Source organism: Lygodium microphyllum, chromosome 16, assembly GCF_053477565.2.
Source record: "Lygodium microphyllum isolate KBCC chromosome 16, Lygodium_microphyllum_v1.1.10, whole genome shotgun sequence".
In the NCBI taxonomy this organism is placed as follows: Eukaryota; Viridiplantae; Streptophyta; class Polypodiopsida; order Schizaeales; family Lygodiaceae; genus Lygodium; species Lygodium microphyllum.
Window position 1 is genome coordinate 50,734,737 of NC_141150.1, and position 12,730 is coordinate 50,747,466.

The window sequence follows — 12,730 nt, forward strand, 5'->3', positions numbered from 1 at the left end:
ACAACAAGAGGATAGAGGCTGCCAGCCTTGGCGCCTCTAGCAAGCACAAGTCTGCCTTTGATAATTTTCCAGGCAGATTCCCCAAAACATACATGAAATCCTGCATCATCTAGCTGTCCTGCAGACATAAGACTGCGCGTAAGCGCAGGTACATGACGTACATCCCTAAGCAAAAATGAACTACCAGTGGAAAACTGCAACTGAATATCACCCATGCCCACAATGTCAAGAGACCTGTCGTCTCCAAGTCGGACTGAACCAGATATAGTGCGGTAAGAGTGGAACCACTCACGGTAAGGCGTCACATGGAAGGACGCACCTGAATCCAATAACCAGCACTGTGCATACATACTAGGTGTCTCAGTCAAGTGTGAAGCATCAGAAGAACTAGCTGCAAGTATAAATTCATCACCACCATCGGACTCCTCAGTCTGCATGACATTAATTTCCTCAATCTTGACGCTGGACTTCGTAGGTACTATGCTGCGATCAGAGGACTTCTCCTGCACTTTATCTTTCCCCTTATCCTTGCGCTTCTCATTGCGCAACTCATGACACTGTGGTCTAATATGGCCCTTTTTCCCACAATGATGACAAGTGACATTTGCATTGCGCCCACGCGACTTACTACGCGACTTGCCACCGCGAGATTTAGACCGACCCTTCTGCGAGTCACGGCCTCGGCCATTACCACGGTCATACCTGTCATTCCTACCTCTAACTGTCAAAGCATGACTACCACGAGAGGCATCCAAGTTTTTGCGATTCACCTCTTCCTGAAGAAGAGCACTCTCAACATCTGCCAATTTTAGAGTAGCACTAGAGGCACATAGGGCAGTGCGGAATACATCCCATGACTCATTCAAAGTCCCAAGCAAGAAAAGAGGAGTTACTTCCTCTCCAAAGGTGATATCCTGCGAAGTCAGGTTCTTCAGTATAGCATGGAACTGGCTCAAGTGAGCAGACATAGTCGCATTATCCTTCATGCGCAGATCCATAAGCTGCTTCAACCAGTACATCTGACTCGCCGGACTTTTCTTATCATAAAGATTCTTGATCTTATTCCATAGATCCCATGCACTCTGTGCTTCCTCAAATACATTATAATGTACCTGTTCAGTGAGAGACAATACAATCGTGGACTTGCATAGCTCATCAAGTTCAAGCCAGTCGTCATTGTCCATAGTTTCAGGCTGCTCCCCACTCAACCGAAGTGGCTTAATCTGAGATTTCTGCACCAAGGCCTGCCAAATTTGACTCTTCCAATAAGAGTAGTTGGTACCATCCAACTTTGTAATGTTAAAGATGGCACTATCATGCGAAGATGACGCCATTATGCAGGCTGGAAATGCCCAAACAGTCCAAAAACTGCTTGCTGTTTTACTGCAGAAACTGCCCAAAAGTGACCAAAACGGGGTCCAAAGGGCGAGCAAAGTGTGCCAAAAGTTGCTGCCCACTTAGTACTAGGTGCGGTATACCAAATCAGGATATTTCAGCATGAAAAGTACACCTCAGTCCACCAATAACTGCTTGCTGTAATAAATTGCAAGTATGCAATCTAGAGAGCAAACTGTCCCAAAATAGGATCCATATGTCAAGCAAACAATGCTAGTCCAAAGCCGGCATGAAACAGACATAAGCAAGGTCAATGACAGTGAAAAGAACATGAGCTCAACACCAAAGCATGTCAAAATAACATCTGCCAGTGAAAGGCACACCCCCAGACACTCTAGGCAAAGTGTTCCTGTAACTGCCAAAACCTGACACAAATAGGTGTCTGCTCAAAGAGAAAGATCCAAATATGAGACTTGGCTCATAAGCATCCTGTGAACCAAGAGTACATCAATGCATATCCATAAAGATCAGAGTATGATCCCAAAGTCTCAATGCGTATGTAGCTGCTCAAGACATAAACTGCTCCAAATACATGTAAGTGCTCCAATAGCATGCAACTGTCAAAGGTCAAGCAAGCATGTAAAATGCTCCCACTGGCACAAAAGGCGTACAAGGCTAGCTTAGAAGCTCAGACAACCCAAGAGAAAGCACCAGTGATAAGTGACCCTATCAATGCATCAAGCGCATCCAAGAGAGCATGACATACATGAAGCACCGGTCGTATTAACCATGAAGCAATACATAAGCCCAAATAAGCTCTCGGTCAACTCAATGACATCCAAATAGCAACCAAGATCAGTGATCAAGTAAGTCGGGAATGCTCAAATACATCCAAATCCAAGCTCCAAATGTCGGTATGGCATACACGAACCAAAGCATGTAATGCAAAAGCCTAACTGTCAAGCAGAGACATGAGGCATAGGCGGTCCATGAGCATGCCAAGTCGGTCCAAATGCCAGTGAAGATGGAGCTAATGCGAAGCTCAAAAGCATCCCATAATCTCATACATATGCTCCAAGTCGTCCCCAAATGTCAGAGACATCATGCCAAAGCTCAAAGCATACATCCGGTATCGGTAGGTAAGTGCCAAAGCATGTAAAGTACCTTCAGCCCATTGTTATTCCAGCATGTATTTACTGTTCTAAACAGTAGATTTCAGCCCCGAATTCAAGCCAAAATCATGGTCAAACCAAATGCATACATCCCCAATACATCCGTGTAGGAAATAGACCGCATATGGGCATCAAACAAGGTAACCGGAGTAGAGTATAAGCATCAAATGCCAATGCCAAGTGTGGCTGCCCTGTTTCCAGCACTGTATAACAGTAAATAACAGTCCCAAATCAGCCAATATTTCAAGCCAAAATCATGGCATAATCATGTGCATACATTCCCAAGGCACTAGGCATCATGTAGACCGCATACGGGCATCAAATAGCACAACCGGAATGGAGTATAAGCAACAAATGCTAATGCCAATGGTGCTGCCCTGTTTTCAGCCTGTTATGACAGTTTATGACAGTCCCAAATCTGAAGAAATCAGCCCTGAATGATCAAGACCAATGCCCAAAGCTTGAATGACATCAAACATGAAGTCTATAGGCCTCTTGATCAAGGTAGAGAGCAAGAAGCAATGGCCAAGTGTGGAGCTGAAGTAGATGAGTGCTCACAGCCTGGAAAAAAATGATGCAATCTGCCCTGTTGGTGCTGAACTTGCTGCTGCTCCACATGGGCTGAAAAGGGGGTAATGGGGGGCTCAAGAAGGGCCTATCAAAGGCCTATGACAAGCCTCTTTGAGCCTTGATAGGTGTAAGGCACAATATGAGGGGAATAAGCTTCAAGAGTTTGAAGCCATGGCTGCCCTTGCTATTTGCAACCTGTAGACTAAAATAAAACCGTGAAAGAATGATCAAATACCTCAGTATCAATGCCTTGAAGGTGCCTCAATAGGCTGGGAAGGTGCTCGGGAAGCCGTGGAGTGACGGGAGCTCAGGGAGATCGGATATGGCTGCCGGGATGGAGACCCAATGCGTGAAGCGAGTCGATGCGAAGGTCGGGAAGCACCGAGTCGAGCTCGAGCAAGAGAATGCCAAGCTCTGATACCAGTTGAAAGGTGAGAAGGATCGAAGCTTGCACGCGAGCTATGGCGGGAGAGCAAGAGCAAGAAAAGAGAGAGACAAGAAATGGGAACTCCAACAGTCACAATGTGTGACCGGGCCTTCCTTTATTCAAACTGTCACTAAAAGAATAAAGAATAAAGTGACGTGACGGGCGCCCGCCACCTGCAGTGTGCAGTGGCGGGTACTGTCAGTGTAGTAATACACGGGGTAGCACGGCGGAGGCGCCTTTACCCCCAACAAGGACCATGGGAACCTCTACAAAAATTGGTCAAGGAATGAGTATTGCAAGAGATACAAGACTGCCTGAGGTTGCTGCAATTGCCATTACCAATGGAACATTGGGTATGGCAAACACAAGCACGAGCAAATAAGAAAATTCCCAATGGCATTGTGCCAAACCAAGTTATTCATTACTAGGTTATGATTTATCCACATAAAATAATTACATAAAATATTAGCTTCTATATTTTATAGTTACACAAATTGACAGCTTCATCTCAAAAGCATACTAGTACATGCATAAATGGTTAATCACTATGATTTGTGGTTAGATTAATTGAGACTCTAAACAGTAGAATCATGATGGAAATAGTTGCAACAAGAGGTTATTGCACATATGACTTTATGCGCATTCGAGATTAGTAAAATAACTCGATATAATTATTATCAAACATGACAAGTTTAAGTGTTGACTAACCCTTAAAAAGTGAAACTCTATTTAAGGGATTTGTAAGTCATCTCATTAAAGTTATTGTCACAATATATTTCTTTAAGGAATTTTGCTTATGTTGGGTAAGATAGCCCAAACGGGAAATTCATGCATTGCTTAACATGTTGTAAGAGATGTACTCAACACATCTTTTTGGGGAGGAAAATCTTTATTAGAATGTAAGGTTACCTTAGGATAAGGTCTACCTTGGCTATGGAAGCTATGAATTGCATGATGGTGTGATTGTCATTGCTTCATTTGATATACATTTGAAAGGACTATTTGTGTTTGCTAGAATCTAGATCTATGATTGAAAACATTGACAAATAGGATAAAAGGAAGGATCACGCTAGGCTACCCCCAATCTAGTTGCGAGACCCTACTCCAAGGGGGACATGGTTATCGCTTTGAGAGGCTTAGATCAGTTCCATATGTAGCGAAAGGTCTGTCCCGTAGGGATAGTCTCGGGAAGTAGGAAATGTGGGTGCCAGGGGGGGCTATGGCTGTAAATCTTCCATTGTTCCTAGAATCTAACAAGCCTCTTCGTGACCCAGGATAGGAACTTGGAACCCTAAATACTAGTTACAAGGGTGGAATCTTGGTGGTGGGCAAAATACCCTCGTGGAGTTCTGTGTACCTTCCACAGGGTCGAAAAGATTGAAATTGTAATAACTTTCAATATAATAAAGAAGTTTGTTTTATTCAAGGATTGTTTGAATTGTATGCATGTCCATGAGACAAATTACGTGAAGAAACATGTGATTGAACAGACTAATTAAGGAAGCTGGTTGTATATGTTCTAATAAATGTTATAATAAACATGTTGTAGGTAATTAAAAAACTAAAGATGATTTCGTCATCAAAGGAAAGCGGGTGGGTGTGACCCCTGATGGCTCAACAGTAGGGTGGTCCCAATTAGCTGGGAGCTTTTCTAAATTAGCAATAGAAAATAGGAAGATAATAAAATGACCAACTAGTCATTAGGTAGAACTGACTTGCATTGTTTAGGGGGTCAAAATGGGATTTTTCCTTATGGGCAGGAGGGTTGACGTACCACACTCCCCTCCATCTCCCATTCTCTTTGAATCAAGTGTAATGGAAAGTCTGCTTCATATCAAATAATCTTGTAGAAGTGGAAACTCGAAATTATTGATACTAGTTGGTTGCTAGGAGATCTGTATGATTTTAGAAACCCGAAAATTCAGGTCAATCCTAGTGGGTTTGTCTGGAGAACTTTCTTTGTGATGTAGACTCAGTGGGGTCTAAGTGACAAAACCCGTGATGTTCCAAAAGGAAGTGCTAGGTGGCGTCATTTGGAAAACCTAGTGATGGACTACAAAAAGGTGCACCTTGAAATGAGCATGTTGGCGGACACCTCACAATCCTTTTCATTTAACATGGCCCAGACTGCCTCCACAATCACTATGTTCTTTCTTTCAATAACTTTGTTCTATTGTGGAGTATAGCTGCAAGTCAATTGCTTTCTGATCCCATGCTTTACTAAGTATTTGTCAAACTCCTTTGAGACATACTCTCCACCACCATCAGATCGTAAGCATGAGACATAATAGTTAAATCTTTTTCAGCATGAGCTTTAAAATCCATAAAGCTATCCAACAACTCATCTCTGTACTTTAAGACGTATATCCATGTGTACCTACTATAGTCATCCACAAACATCACATAGTATTGAAACCCACCAAGTGATGCATTATGTGCACGTCCCCAAACATCTAAGTGCACAAGCTATAAAGGCCTATTGCTATTCCATGTATTCCTGGCAAATGGAAACTTAGTGTGTTTCCCAAACTGACATGCTGAGCATACATGTCCCAAATCTCCATACTTAAACTTTAGTAGACCTTGTATAACAAGCTCCTTATGCTACATATTTTTTAGCTTTTGGACATTTATATGTCCCATCCATTTATGCCATATATCAATGTCTCGGATACTTGCCTTATCATGAGCAAACATAGAAACATTCAACTCAAGTATGTTTGCATCCAATATAAACATCTTTCCATGTCTATGGCCTTTAGCAAACAATCTACATCCTCTGCCATACTCCTCTATGAAGCAGCAATCTCTATTAAATTGTACCTATAGGTTCTGCTCAACCATCTATACTACAGATATAATAGATTCTTAGTAATTGATAATACATGGAATACATCATGCGACTACTTTTTCTTACCATCAAGCATAACCAAAGGAAAAATTCCTGTGTGTGCTATGTCATGCTAAGAATCATCTCCGGTATATACATAGCCATTAGCACCTAATTTCAGCTCAGCAAACCACTCGCCATGTGATGTCGTGTGGTTTGAGCCACTAGAATCTATATACCAGACATCATTAGACTTTCATTACTGCTTGACCTTGTTACATACATGAGTCATAACAAAGAGTCTTTCACTAGTCTTAGGCTCTACATGACTAGAAGATGCATAATGACCTTGTTGTCTACCCTTCTGATTAGCCTGCTTCTTCCAGCACTCTTTTGCAATGTGGCTATGCTTGCCACAATAATGGCAATATTTATCTTTGTTTGCATTTTCTTGACTAGTCTGAGTATGCCATGATACTTTGCCCCTAGTTTAGATCTCCCCCTCGCACGGGAGTATCCACCACCTCTACCAACAAATCCTTGTGCTGACCTTGTCCATACTATTAAGATGCACGCTGCTAAGTTTGCCTACCATGGTTGGAACCTCTGCCACAATAACCATGGTCTCTTTGATTAGTGTAAAAGCTACATATTTGCTCTTAGAGCTACTCAAGCTCGTAGTTACCCAATTTCACTTCTTCGTGGATAAGCAAGGATGCAAGTTCTTTAAAGTCAGGCATTTTCGCCTTGGTTGAAATTGACTTATCGAAGGACTTGTATTCAAGCCTTAGACCATTTAGGGTCACAGCCACCAAATCCCCATCATCTACTTGAGTCCTAATGTATGCTAGTTGATCCCTAATAGTCTTTATCTCAATCACATAGTCTTGAATGGATCAACCTTTCCTATCCATTATGTTAAACTTCTTCATCAAGTGTATTTTTTTGGCACTAGTGGGAGTATTGTAGTATCTCATCGGAATATCCCATGCATCCTTTGGTGAACTATAATTTATATTTACATAACCTTCGCATTAGAAATACATAGAGATAGCCAATGCATTACCTTACGAGCTCTCTTAGTCCATGCTCGATGTGTCCTAAGCTGATTAGGAGTTGCATTCCTATCAGGGAGTTTGGGCTCAGCCTCCACACCTGTAAAAAAGTCCTAGTAGCCCTTGCCAATGAGAAAATTCTCCATCCTAAACTTCCAAATAACATAGTTGTTAATGTCTAATTTATCACCCACTATTTGAGTTATGTTATCAATTCTTTCAACATTTGCCATCTCTGCAACTCTAAGTATTCAATGTAGTGTACAATCTGTAAATACATGACTCCCTGCACTTTAGGATTAGACTTTTTGTAGTTTAGGATTCAAATTCCATACAGTTCTAAGACAATTTTCTTGTAGTTTCAAAAATAGTTTTCTTGCAGTTTTAGGACAATTTTCATGCAATTTTAGGATAGTTTTCTTACAACTTTTGAATAGTTTTCCTATAGTTTTCAAGACAACTTTCAAGTAGTTTTAGAAACAATTTTCTTGACATTTTAGGAACAATTCTCTTGTTGTTTCAAAAACAGGCTATGAGTAACCAACAACAAAAAACACAGCCAAATGAGCATAAAGCAAGCTCAAAAAAGCTCAAAACATTCTATGATGGTAGTGGTGTAAAACATCTAGACATGATAGCATATTCATGTAGACTTCATCTCCTATATATCTTGTATGCAACCAAGCTATGTAATAGTAGACAGATAAGCAGTCTATAATGATGAGCAGTCAATTCCCTATGCAAACTGAGGAATTCTCAGCCCAAAACATCCTGAAGACATCATAGACATGCCCCATTACATCACAGATTCAATACATGATTAGATAAGCATCAATGATTGCATCGTATGCAAGTAGTAGCGCCAAATATTCTTCCCAGAGGCTATTTACAACCAGTCCACTATTATAACTGGCAATATTTTAGTCTAGATCAAAGCTTGAGGAGGGGTAACTTATAGAACATGTAATATACCACGTGAGCTTAAAAGAAAGGGTATTTTTATTATGTTTACTTACAATTTTCCAAAAGTAGAAGGGTTTATAAATGCACATCATGTAAAATTTACATTAGGGGTATTTTATTCACAAATTTTTCAGAAGCACACTTTTTTAGGGAGGCAGGGGGTGTGTGGGGTTCGCCCTAATGAAAGGTAGAAGCACCTTAGGAAAGGAAATTGGGATGTGTCCTAAAAAGGACTTATTGCATCTAGGAAGTGGTGGCTATGAGAATAAAGTTCTTAAAGTATTCTTCTATGGTGCAAATAATCGAAGTGCTCTAGATGGCTTTTGCATGATAGAGAGGGGCCTATGTAAAAGTGCAAGGTCTAGTATGTGTGTGGTGCCCTATTATGCTAAGAGTGCCCTAGAATGACTACGTGCAATGTGCCTAGGTCGATATATGGATGGTATGTGCTTTAGTTCTATATTTGGAATCATCATATGTACTAAGGCTAAGTGGTGTGTGCCTAGATACTCATGTGCTTGAGTGTCCACCCTAAATGTACACAAGTGGTGCAAGGGTATATCCCTATATTATGTGCTTAGGTTCTACCATTTGTCGTGTAACTAAATGCTCATACCTAATGTGAGAAAGGGTGCCTATCATTTATGTGTCCTAAGTTATATGTCCTATGAATGACCTAGGTTGGTGTACACTTTAGTGCAAAAACTCCTATAGTGCACCCTAGACCAAGTGCATAAGTTTATCTTAATTTTTAGTGTCTAATGCTCTTGAGTGGATGGGTGTCTAATTCATGCCCAAGTATATGCAAATTTCTAAGTGAAAATGCACCTAACTAGATGTGCCCTATGATAGTTGGTATAAGTGTGCCTAAATGGATTGAAGCAATGTGATTGGGTGCTTCTAGATGTGCCAAGGGCACCTATGTGCCTTGTGTGATTAAGTGCTTAATGTGTGCAACTTCTTGAGGGGTAATGTGCTTGAGTTTCTAAGTTCTATGAACAAGTATCACCTAGGACTAAGTACATGGGCACCTCAACCCTAGCTACTATGCATGAATTGTCTACTTGTGTGTGTTGCCGACCCTGGCTTATCGATCAAGTTCCTAAGCTATTGCAATTGGGTGCAAATTGTGATCAGTGCAAGTGAGTGTGATGTGTTGTAATGGATTTGTTCCAAGCTTTAAATTTGATGCCCAAGATTGGGCTTCAAGAAAAAATCAGTGACACCTTTATTATTTTTTGTGAGCATCATTATCCTGACTAAAAATTTGGATTGACTTTCAAGAAGGGGGATATTGGAGTTGAGTCAAAGCATGGATGTTGGAGGCAACTGAGCAATTTGGATTGCCTAACTAAGCCTAACTAATCTAGATAACCAAAAATTAACTCATAAGCTATTGGTGACTACTAAATTGTCTTGAAATTATATTGATAAAGCCTTCCTCACTCAATTTAAGTATCATACTACGAGAGTCTGTAATTAACAAAGATTCTTTTAGAGTCTATGGATGGGAGAGAGGAGTTATCAACAACAGAATTAAAAAATTGGCAACATACCAACCTATTGCATGATGTTGGCTAGCCTTGGTAGGGGATTAATGCCCAATATGACAAACACCCCTTCATTATGATAAATCCACCCCCCTCTATCTATAATGATGGACCCATACACTCCCTCTCCCTATTAAAAACATAAATTGAAAAATCAAGATCTCTCTCTCTCTCTCTCTCTCTCTCTCTCTCTCTCTTTCCCCTTTTCTCAAAATACATATATATATCTCCATATCATCATCTGATGTTCCTAACTACTACATACCCTTGTTGGCCTCTTTGTGCCATTACTTGCACTCTCCACATTAACTCCACCTTGCAAAGTTTCAATACATTTCTCCGGGTAGTAGGCTGTAGCATCCCGTAGTCCCACCAGTTTGTGTTCCCTAGATTGCATAGGTAGCGGTGAGTCTTGACTCCTCATCAGCACCTTGTACTTCCTACAATTTTGGTTACTCTTGAGAGTAGGTTACCTCCCTACACCATTACCTGCAGTGAGCAAAGATTTCTAAGAATGGAGTTAGGAAACCCCATTGTAATTAAAGAAGTTGCAAATCCGTTTATAAGGGATGCTTTCTTGAGGCTTCCTCATCATTTGAGGAGAGAATGATCGTATGTTGGGTTTCATAGATTGAGGGTGCTGCAGTTTTAGAAGAGGTGGTGATCAAGGGTTTGAGTGTGTGAGTACTAGTTCTAGACTATCGGTGCAGATTGTGCAAGCTACCATGTTGCATTGACTCCTGAGCACTGAGATGGCTTCTCATTGTTTTCTCTGCTTGTGTAGGACAGTTCCAACTTCCATGATGCCATTGTTGAGTACTTCAAGTTGCCAGGCTGGTCTTCAAACTCCACACTACTTGCAAGCTCACACAGTTGGACATTGCAACACATAGACTTGTAGCTTGTAGGTCTTCAAAGTTCAAACTTTGCACTGCTTGAAGGTTGATGCAATTGTCATGCTGCAACACGTAGGTTGGTAGCTTGGTAGATCAAGTTTTAGAAGCAATACAGGGAAGTTTCAAGTGCATTTGTTGAGGAGCTTGGAGTCTGGAGGGACCTATGAGCTATGGATACATCATATATCCACTGTTCCACAATACCATCAGCACGCATAGAAGGATCCAGCCTCTTGAGCCTCTACAATTCTTCTGTATTCAGGTCAAAACTTTGAATGCATTAACCTTCTCTCTTGCCATGGATATTGCATTAGACAAGAAAAACCTAAAAAATATTTATTTACTAGCCATAGTTGTTAGCTTACTTTGCTCATGCTTTCCACTTGGGTTCTATGGACATGTTTTGCAATTGGTCTAGCAATAATGTCTTTAGATTCAAAATCATCTTCCAATCCACTCTCATCATCACTAGAACTCTATTCTTCCCATTCAGACTGTACCATTGACTAGAAAGTAAAGTTTGGCCCTATGAATATGCATGCATTAACCACAATTTAGCTCATTTAAAGATCCAAATCATACCAAGCATTGAAGGATTCATAAGCTTCATGTAGATTCTATTGCATATCTGAATGATTGAGTAAATAAGGATCAAAGGGGAAAATCATATCAACCCTGTCAACACCACCAAAAATTTTGGCAGATTCAGTCTCAGAGTCATCTTACCGATTGCTTCTGACATGCTAGTGTATACAAGATGCAATGAGGTAGCATGCTTCATGAATTCTCCCACTATAGATGGTAGACATAACTGAAACAACCACCCTTGTGTCAAAGTATGTCTCACACAGACCTTGTCTTCTTCAGACCAATGTAAAAATTAATTATGTACCTTTAGAGGATTCATACTATGCATTAAAATGTGTTCAATGTGCAAATTATGAAGAGTAACACAATGCTCTAGATCTTCCATCATTTTTTTCATTTCGAAACATAGAACATACATAACATCTTTTGGACAAAAAAGTTCCAACATTATAAAAAATTGTGATTTAACAAACTACTTGGACATCAAGCAATCATCACAAGTTTGCGCAGTGTAACCTATACCATGTTTTGCAAGAATTTTGCAATATAGAGAAAGAAATTGGTGATGTCGAGGGTTCCTTTAGGATGTTAACTACTTGACATACTAAATAAAATACACTATTAACCCTTGTATCTATAGTAGAAGCTCCTCTCTTGTCACTATGCCTAGGAGTGAAATTTATACACCAATCCACATCTTTGCATACAATAAATATTCCATTCATTATGTATGAACTCCAGATTGAGAGCATTAAAATACATGAAAAGTCAAGAAGATGTTGTAATGAACACTGAACCTTTCAATGATAATGTAATAATAGCTAAAGGCAAGTATTTAGCGTGAGCAAGAAAGCTAGCCAAATATGATGTAGCTGACATCCTATTACAATCATACATTCAAAGGATCCATTTCTAATTTATTATTAAATTAAAAAACTCAACTAGTAGTAATCAAACAATATTTATATATACATAATAGGCATGGATATAGACACTACATGTAGACGAGACTATGATGTAAACAAATTTGTAAGCATTATCTATTCACAGTTAGCTGGCGTATATGTGAATGCACTCTTAGAGACTACAATGTGAGAAAAACTATGGTTGGAAAGTGAATTTGATGACAATCCATGTTCTAAGATTTGCTTATATTTGTTGTCATGTGAGGATTTTGCAAGTTGACCTAGGTGCGAGCTTAATAAAATATGTAAGGACACATTCAGAGCTAGTTTGCTTGGACAAGGGGCAACCAATCTCATGCCCAGAGTGGTTGCCCAATTACCTTGCCTACTATATATTAGCTTTGTTCTAGAAACCTTTTGCAACTCACAAATCTCCATT